The sequence below is a fragment of the Thermobia domestica genome, unplaced genomic scaffold, assembly GCF_964235325.1.
Source record: "Thermobia domestica unplaced genomic scaffold, izTheDome1.hap1.1 HAP1_SCAFFOLD_201, whole genome shotgun sequence".
NCBI classification, from domain to species: Eukaryota; Metazoa; Arthropoda; class Insecta; order Zygentoma; family Lepismatidae; genus Thermobia; species Thermobia domestica.
The window spans coordinates 294,108-304,960 of NW_027655928.1; the positions used below are offsets into that span (position 1 = coordinate 294,108).

General features: G+C 33.8%; 1 non-coding gene across 1 annotated transcript; it reads right to left on the reverse strand.

The window, feature by feature from the left end:
• Positions 1 to 7,542: 7,542 nt before the first annotated feature.
• TRNAY-GUA (transfer RNA tyrosine (anticodon GUA)) lies at positions 7,543 to 7,633 on the reverse strand. Its single transcript is given in 2 exon segments — positions 7,543 to 7,578; positions 7,597 to 7,633. It is a non-coding gene; the product is annotated as a tRNA-Tyr (tRNA).
• Between the last annotated feature and the right edge of the window lie 3,220 nt (positions 7,634 to 10,853).

The window sequence follows — 10,853 nt, forward strand, 5'->3', positions numbered from 1 at the left end:
ACAAGAAAAAATGGTATTATTATTATTATTATTATTATTATTATTATTATTATTATTATTATTATTATTATTATTATTATTATTATTATTATTATTAAATTTTCTAATAAATTTGAGATATAACAAAATCGGTTTCGGGTTTGATTTCCAGTGAAGGCACAGCGCTGTTGGGTTCAGCCAGAATCGTGAGGTAGTTCGGCAACTACTTAAAGATCAAAAGCTAGTCAGATGACACATGTTTCATTAGGTGATGCATAGTCTGTGTATCGAATTCGACAAACATTATTTCTGTCTGCGTATACTGGAGTGTAGTAGTCATTTGTATTAAAAAAAAACAAAGAAAAAATGAAATGTTTAATTTACTAAAAGGGTGATTATTGGGCTAAAGAAAAGCATAACTAATTAAAGTCATTGGTGGAATGACAATATGGGAGAAAATGGTGACCCCCCCAAAAAAAACATGAACACGAGGTTGTGCACTTGATTTCAACAACACAAGTGAAAATTATATAGCCCCATCGGAGATCGATCCCTGGACCATTCATACCAAAGGTACGCAAATTAAGAAGTGTTACCCAGGAGGCGAGAAATTCCTTGTCTCTCCTCAAAAACGAAATAAGAGCCGAGACGAGTGATACATTTTTAAATTCGAGAGAAGACGAGAGACCTTTCTCGCGTAATTTTCGAGACGAGAATTTTCAATTGTCTCGTGGGCAACACAAGTTCATCCAAGTTTTAAACCTCAAACTAAGATTTTAGTGTTAACATTATTCATAGTGTAAAAACTATAAATTGATAAAGTGATTGCACGAACATTTATCAACGTTTAAAAATACAAAAGTTAATACACTATGTGCTCCAATAATAAATATGGTTTAAATGTTATCATATATTCAAGCCTGTATTTAGGTAAGTGCTATTCTGTGCTCGAACACAGGGCGGCAGAATTTAAGGGGGCAGTAAAATTTTAGACTTTTTAAAAGATTCACAATAAAGCAATATTTAAAACTTGCAACCCGCAGAGCCCCGTGCAAACGTGAAAAAATATGTTAATGTGTTTAATTCGCTTTAATTACAGTAGTTACAAATTAGTTACCTTATCTGATTATTTTTAAAAAGTCATCCTCTCCCACCCCTACCGCAAGGGGTGAGGATGAACTTCAATATCATGAAAACTGAAAACTCCGTTCAGCTCAGCGACCTCGAAAACTATGAATTGAACACTAATATTTGTCGCTTTCCGTTACTTTTAAAATCTTACCGCTCCCTGGGGAGGGGTATGACCTTGAAGTTGAATTCGATTAAAACTGTCACTATTCATTTCAGCAACCTCAAAAACTGTGAATTCAACTCTAATAGTGGTCTATTTCGCGGACGGAGAGCGGCAAATTTTGTGCGGGGGGCGGCAAATTATTTAGAGCACAGGGGCGCACAATATATAAAGACAGGCCTGGTTATATTACACCCTTCGTTGACTTCTCGTGATGCGAAAGTACTGTGATAAATTCTAGATGAAATTAAGGAAGAAAAGTTCGGGGAAAAATTTGTACATAAATTTACAGAATGAGACTAAAAAAATTCGTAACGAGTCGAAAGAAGTTTTGGAGAATCGAGACGAAAGGAGAAAGAAATCTCCAAAAGTCTACACCAGACTATACTTCTTAAAAATTATGAGACGAGACGAGAAAATGTTATTTCTCTTCCCGTCTCGTAGACAATACTAACTTTTACTATAGACACGAGCAATCAATAATAAAGGTACATTGAGGCTTTCTAGCAATAACCATAATGCTGAAAATGTTAAATTTTTTACAAACATTCTAGACTTCAAAACATAAATTAGGCAGAAACACTAGAAATTCATTTAACGAAACTATGTTAACATGAAGTATCACTTCAAATAATTATTTTCTGAAAATAACATATTTTCTAGCGCCTACTGTTAAACACGTAGGTCTATGAACTGCGAGAAGTTATCATAAAGTAAGTGTAATCATCTAGAAGGTGACGAACTGCGAACCACTTCGGACATGCATTTTTATATTTCGGTCCTTGTATGTTAAGCATGCAAATTCAGGACTCGTTAGAACAACTCTTTCTTACTTTCTTTTTCTTTCAAGTAAATCACTGAAGATGTGATGATTGACAAGCTTGATGCATGGAGTGTCATTAAGTTCGTTCATATTCAGGGGAATCACCAAAGCAGATCCACAAATAGATTAAAGAAGTCTATGAAGATTAAAGGCCATCCTGTGAAAAGGTTTCCATGTAGAAACAGCAATTCCAAACTGGATACATGACCACCGCGGATGTCTCTACATCTGGCAGAACATCTTTCACTGATGATGCCGCCTTGACGGAAAAAGTTGAGAAGATCATAATGGAATACAGAAGGATAAGCATTGAAAGTGTTATGTGAGCAATTGGTATGAGTTATAGGCCTGTCAATCATTTACAACCAGCTGCAGTGGCGACTGCTCACACCTTTCCAGAAAAGAAATCGCGAGAACACTGCAAGAGAAATGTTGCATCACTGTGAGGTGGATAAAGAGGACTTTATCGGAAGACTAGTGACAATGAATGGCAGTTGGGTTTATCTTGATGGCCCGGAAAACCCATATGAAAATTGAAATATAAAGTATAACTAAACTTCTTAAATTTTACGTCTACATCAAATCTTTACATTTTGAATATGCAATAAAACGATAATGGAATTCCAATAGATTTTATTCAATATCAAGACAGGAGCATACAGTAGGACTTTTTGTATATAATTAAGTTATTAATCGAAAAGCAAACTAAAGAAAATCCATTTATTTTATTGCAGAGGATCATGATAGTTGTATGAAACAAGTTTCTTAGAAGTATCAATATCCACGTACGTTGTTGTTGTTTTGACCAGGAGATACTCAATTGCTAATTTAGTGGAATACCGGGACTATCCTGCAATTAAGAAAAAGGATATTAGTTAATATTGTGAGAAAAAGAATAATTATAAATATAGATTAAATAAGATATATATGCTATATGGAGAGAGTAAATATAATTCATATAAATAGAAAAGGAAAAATAAAATTTATTTAAAATAAAGAAGTATATTAAGTAAAAGTAGGAAAGTCGTGTATACTTATAATTTATGCAATGAGATCTTCAATGGACACGTCGTGGGAAATCTGTACCAGAACCTGAAATAAAGAAGAAACATAAATACATAATAAATAAGTACATAAAATAATGGATTTTTGATACTGAATAACTGGATTAAAATGCTACCTAATAGATAATGCTACTATATTTCTACTATGTTCCATGTCGAATAAATAATATAAAAGCACTTAAATAATCAAAAAGGAGAAATAATCGAAAGTTAATCAATTGTAATCTACTGTCCTTATCAATTGCTGTAGCAATTTATGTAAATTGTATCAAACCTTTTGTTGTTGATTATAAAGTGATAGTATTCTTAACTATAAGTACATTTCAAAACTTTATTTCTAGCATATGATATAGTGATTTAAATCTTACTTGATTCTCATCTTAAGCCAATTCTTATATATTCCCCATGTGCTACCTCTTCTCTCACGAAGAATCTTGTTTCCTTCTGATATACATTTTCCCAAGCCATTATACGCGAGGATGGCGACAGTTGCCACGGGCCAAACCATGGCTTAGTTCTCGTGAGGAAATTTTAGATGTCTCATCGCAGGACTGTGCCCATAACTGAAGAAATAATCTAGCTGAAAGAACCTGTCATCTGGCTAGGTGTCATTGTATTGCAAAGGAGATTGGATCCAATGTAACATCTAAAGATATCTATCTGCATATAAGCACGACAGCAGTTAATAGTTACGGAAAAGTTTGCATGCAAACTTTATTCTAAATTACAACACTGTGATATACTAGAAAAAAGGACACCGTAATCTTAGCACTAAAGTAATACAAGAAAAAATAATCCTTACTTTAAACACTAATAACTTGGCGTGACTTTTTGCGCAATAGTTTTTATGGCATAGTTACACTGAAGCCCCTCCCCCCCCCCCCCCCCGAAAGTGAACTTCCACCAAGGAGTGCAAGTCCACACCCCAAAAATGATTCTTGAAAGTACAGAGAGTAGGTTTCCTGAAAAAAAAAAAAAGTATACTATATGCAATGAATTTATGTAAGGATCCGTATGATAAATTCGCACCGAATTTTCAAATATGATATCACAACGGTTGCTAATGCATTGATATTTCGATATTTTGTCGATATGAATTTGGGATATCCAAATCAAAATATATCTAGAGAAGAAGATGCGTGTTGATAATTACAGGTTTGAAAAAGAAAAAGGATATTAATTTGTTATAACTATTTCAAATATTATTATTGGATATTATTAATCGAATCAAAACAAAGGAGGATGCTTGAAAACTGCGGAGAATTGGTTCAGTTCACTGAAATCAAAATATCAAAACATACCTAGAGAAGAAGATGCATGTTGATAATTACAAGTTTGAAAAAGCAAAATGACATTAATTTGTGTTTAAACTGTTTCAAATATTATTATTGGATATTATTAATTGAATGCAAAAAATTTACTCGTCCGGGCCGGATTTGAACCAGCGACCTATGGATAACTATTTTTCTTTTCAACTACAGTCCACCGCTCTACCAACTTTTTTTTTTTTAACTTCCTGACTTATTTCTACTGCAACCACTTTTCAGGACTACTAGACACGACAGGAACACGAACACAGAAATATCGAGGACAGTTAAAATTCCACCCTTGCTACTACAGAGGGACTCGAATCCCCAACGAGCTTCACCTCCCAATCATCAACCTAACGCCTCAGACCGCTCGGCTACACCCACCGGCTACTGAGCTACCAGAGGAACATGGGTGCAACACTTTACGGAAAATTAGTTCAGTTCAGTCCAATCCAATTCAAGTAAGACCAAACGCCAAATCCAAATATGTATTCAGTTCTCGAAACAATAATCAGTCATAAAATAATTTTCATTTTCTTTCTCGTCCAGAGTTTCGTCAAACTTTGCTTTCAACACTTTTTACCATTTTTGTTACTTTTATCACTTATTTTTCAAGTTCTTTAGAGGCTACTGGAGACGGTAATGATGAGATGGATGGTAATGGTGGAATGGCGAAGGTGGGAAGAAACGGAAGAACCCCAAGAAAACCCACACAGACGTTGATTGTCCACCACAAAGCTCACTTGGCACTTGGCTAGAATACGACAAGGGATCCCACGAAAACCAGAGGCGAACGCTTTACTACTGAGCCTCAATGATCTGCTTTATTGGGCTATTTATTTACAGAAACCAGGGCTAGGACATCATATGAGGCTTGAAGACAGAGATTGGCTCTTTTAGTTTGGTATACAGGGTGACCCAAAAGTAGATATACAGTACCGTACTGATCAGCTCTTTGCATTTTATATAATTTCTTATTATTATCCAATAGGTAGATTTAGTTTCTTTATTATTTGTTCTTAATGTGTTTTTACTTACATCTTAAGCTCGGAAGAGCCGAAGGAAATAAACCAATAAACTAGAATGTTATACTTGATCAATGCACGGTATATACCTACCTTTGGGCCACCCTGTATAGTAAAATTAATCAAGTGTGTAATAATATACACCTGTGCTAATAAAAAACGAGGCATTATGCTTATATTGGAGAGTCTTCCGCTCTCCGTTTCCTCCAAATAAAACCTGAAGTTACACTCTTATGCATTCTTAGCATGTAACAAGTGACCTGCCAGTAATAGGGTTGTGAGATATTTGGATAAATCGACTAAATTTTTGGTGGCAATTTTACTGTATCGATTCATATATTGATATTTTTTAAATAGACTAGTGTGTAAATAAACTAAATATGTTGTGTTCTTACTTGTGAGACGTGTATTTACGAAGAAATACACTTAAAATTTAACTGCTAACCACGGATTCGTCTATAAGCTAGCCATTAACTACAATATACAAAGTGAAGTAAAGTATCTGAAGGTAGTGTGTTAACTCATGATTGGCAAGCATAGAAGTGTCAGGCGGGTCTCCCTCCTGTGTTATTGCCCTAACTCGATTAGATACTTCATGGTTTTTACTCACAACCTAGCACAAGTTTGTTAATGCTTTTTGCGCAATAGTTTTTGTGGCATACGTATACTGAAGTCCCCCAGATAGTGAACCTCCACCGAAGAGTGCAAGTCCAAACCCCAAAAAAATGATTCTTTAAAGTACAGAGAATAGATTTCTTGAAAAGGAAGTGTATATACATGCAATGAATTTATATATCGATCGGTACGATAAATTTGAACCGAATTTTCAAATATGATATCGAAACAATGTTACCAAACTTACATTGACCAATGCATTGATATTTCAATATTTTGTCGATATCAATTTGGGATATCCAAATCAAAATATCAAAACATATCTAGAGAGAAGATGCATATTGATAATTATATGTTTGAAAAAGTAAAATTACATTAATTTGTTTCATAACTATTTCAAATGCTGTTATCGGATATTATTATAGTATAATGTAGAAAAATGTTTAGAAAAACACAACTCCTACAAGCAGGAATTGAACCAGCGAAATATGGATAACTGCTTATTTACCCACAACTACAGTCCACTGCTCTACTATTTTTTTTTTTACTTGCTTTATTCGTTTAACTGGCTTTTCCAATCTCCTAGAACGACAGGGACACGAACACAGATATATCGAGGACAGTTAAAATCACCGGGAATCGAACCCGGGACCCAGTACACACAACTGAGCTACCAGAGGATGACGAATGAATACTGGGATCTACGGTGAATCGGTTCAGTTCAATGAGACCAAATAATAATAATAATAATAATAATAATAATAATAATAATAATAATAATAATAATAATAATAACATACCTAGAGAAAAAGATGCATGTTGATAATTACAGGTTTGAAAAAACAAAAATACACTACTATTTCTTTTATACCTGTTTCAAATGTTATGGCATTAGTGCTGTATCGCCAAACCAATTTTAAAATCGAAAAAAGTACGAAAATGTACTGCATTCGGTTATATTTGGTTGGATTACACTGTTACGTTAGATTACGTTACATTAGGCGTGTAGTATTACTATTCGGATCCATAGTATAAGTAGTAGTAGTAGTAGTAGTAGTAGTAGTAGTAGTAGTAGTAGTAGTAGTAGTAGGAACGGGTTAAAAGCCCCTCCCCAGGGGTTGGTTGGGTTCTGTTCTCGACATGAAAGAGCAAATTTGAGACATTCCCATATTTTTCTGTACATTTTACAATTTATGGATCCGTATAGTCCATCCGCCTCTACATACAGTGCCGTTTACAACATCAAGATCAACCAACAAATACATTTTCTTAACTTTCATTATTCCCCTTACCTGACTTTCACTCTTTCTTCCTCACAAACTTAAATAAATTCTCCTATTGACCTGGTAAATTTCCTTTAATTTGACCGGCGATACACACTTAATCCAATGTTATTATTGGATGTTATTAATCGAATGTAAAAAACAAAAAATACTCCTCCGGGCCGGATTTGAACCAGCGACCTATGGATAACTATTTCTCCTCTTATCTACAGTCCACCGCTCTACCAACTGAGCTACCAGAGGAACATGCGTGAATAGCTTTGCGGAGAATCAGTACTGGTCGCTGAACTTTCTTTTCTTTTTTCCTATCTCATACATACACAAGATTCACATATGCGTTAGTTGGACATATGCGTTAAATGTTGGCACAGAAACAATTAATAGGGAAGGAAGTCCGCAGAAGCCAAATCTGGCAAGTAGGATGAGTGTGCAAGTGCAATCATCTTTCTGGTGAGAAACTCACATGTTAGGAAAGCACGTTGACAAGATGCATTCTGCATTGTCGTCGTGAGGCAGCCAGTTTTTCGCACGTCACAGATCCGGTCACTTTCTTCTAATGTCTTCCGTTAAATTCCTTAAAACCTGGTTTTAGAACTCACTATTGACAGTCCGGCCCTGGTTTATTTCATTTTCTTTTAAATTTGAACAGCTTTTGTCACCATGTTAAGTAAATGAAAGTTTAATAAGACAAACAGAAACAACGATCAAAAACAAATGCTCAATCGTTTCTGTAAGTGGGAAAAGAAATGAACACTAAGGTTTTAAAAATTTTGTGACATTGGGTTCAACGAGGATTTTAGGTTAAATTGTCGATTGCTGGAAAGTGACGTTAAACAGGGGCGGACCAAGGCAAAATTTTCACCCGGTCAAAGTGACTTTTCGGCGCCCTCCCCTAGTCCTAGCCTATATTTTACATTTAATATTTTAAACACTTTTTTCAAAAAGAAAAAAATAATACTCAAATACATAATATAGGTATATTTAGTACTTAAAAATATACGTATGGTTTCAATTACATTGTGTTTTTATTTTTATTATTTATTTACCGATATGTATAAACAAAAACAATATCGAACAGCATTTATTCAATACTACTAATGGTGATATGATTACTGCTATATTGTAAATCGTTTTGTTACCGGTATACCAATAACAGAAGTCATTCTACGATATATTCGACTATGTAACAATATTACTCTTTCTTCCACATGCTATTTCTCCATTTGTCGATACAGCCCCTCTAGTACTATGAAACTCTCTTCTTCCATGGTGAATTGAGAAAATATCATGTAATTGGCGCTACTTTACAAGAATATGAACCAAAAAAGTCAGTAGAAAACAAATTATAAAATTTACTTTTTCAGGCTCGTTTTGGGGCCCCGTGACTGTGACGACCCGGGCAGTTGCCCGGCCGTTGGTCCGCCCCTGAGGTTAAACCTCGGAAAAAGCAAACAAATAGGTAAAAACTTCAACTTGTAAGTTCTTGACCTTGAAGGAATAAAATGAAATCAGGTGGCAACACACCACAGGAGCGATAAAAAGTGTTTAGTTCAGCAATGTCAAGATGGTTGAACATTTACATAATGGTTATGTACGTTTATCAAGACCTTAAAAAAAATTCAAGGATTTATTTTCTCTTTTCTATTTTCTCCTCAGTTCACAATAAGAAATTTTCCTACTTTTTCCTTATGTTTAAATTACGTACAAAGCATAAGACAATTATGATAGTAAAGGAAATACCCAGAACATTTTTGGGGGAAAAATAATAAATGCTATTCCGATATACCAATTTCTCTACCATCCAGCTAGAATTGTGAACACCAATTATGGATATTAATACTTCGCAATCGAGAAGTTCCAGGTTCGTATCCCAGAGATTTGTCTTACCGATTGACGTTTCCTTTTACCAGCCAAATACTGAGCTGCTATCTTTAAGTAAAGGTCCTGATGGCCTTACCTTTAAAATTGCTTCTTATATTTTGTAGTTACTTGTAACTATCTTCAATGTGGAGTACTATCTCAGCTAAAGTATATCTTGTATTTTATGAAGAAAATAAATTAATAATTCCGTAACTGGTTATTCAGATATGCAGTTTCCTTAGGCCTTCGGAGAGTCTTTTTAATATTCTCTTCGTAAATAATACATAAGACATTCTTGCTGTACTCAAATCTATGTTCAGAATGGAATAAAGTTATTTGAAGAAGCTTCAAAATATATGCCTTGAAATATAATACTTCCATCGATAAAAAAGCAACTGCAGTCGACCAAGGTCTAAAAATAATAATAATAATAATAATAATAATAATAATAATAATAATAATAATAATAATAATAATAATAATAATAATAATAATAATAATAATAATAAAGGAAGAAAAATTAAATCGAAATTATTATTTATCTCTTTCAGATAGTTACAAGTATCTTATTGAAGACGCTGATTTTCAAGATCAATTATTTGTAATTAAGTAGTTAAATTTGACTACAAAAGGGCACTGCTAAAAGAAACGGCATTCCTCTTTTTTCGTAGCTTTCCAATTAAAATCTTCATTTGTGATCAGTTGTTCTTTCAGAAAAAAATGTTCCGGGGTGCACTCTTAATATTCTGGGGGGGGGGCACTGCTGGTACTATTCTTTTTTATTATTATACTATAGACGTATTATTTTGATATTTTCCAGGGGGCACTCTCAGAGCTCCGGGAGTCAGTGTCCCCCCCAAAAAAAACATATCTGGAAGAAACACTTTGTGATTCTTTCCTATACGCAATTCCCTCTAACAATTTAGATTTACGTAACGTATTAACAGTTAACTAACGTATTACCTAGGTACAACAGAAATACAAAAAATCAAAATTGATGGATTTTGTCTACTTCATTTTGTAATTTGATAACACATGGAAAACTGTTTTAATGTATTCTCTAAATTTCATCTACGCACAGTAACTTTTCTCTTCTGTTACACAGTGAAGTTCTACTAACGGTCAAAGAGTAAAATTATACAAGGGAGAGCGGGAAAACAGGATGATTTTTATTTAAATATTTCTGGTATCCTAACTAAAGTTAGATAGTTGTGGAAAACATTTTCTTGTCTCTTGATGTCCAGTCCAATGAATCATCAGCTTTAGAAAGGGAAAATTATGTAAATAGACTGCCTTGTGAAGAGGACATATTAAATAAAGATGTGCATTATCATAAACTAAGTGGCTCGTATAATTCCACATACAAACAGTATATATCAAATGGGAGTCATATATATACGGAAAACAAATTATATAACATATTGTCTACTGTGATAAAAAATAAAAAAGTATTCTTAAAAATTTAACAAAATACTTAAACTGTATGATCTGGAAAATTATTTTTATATTATTTTTGCTATTTATTTATTTAGTTATTTATTAAAGTGTAGCGTTCCTTTTCAGTATCAAAACTTAGGAATGCGCACGAGACGATTTGAGACTG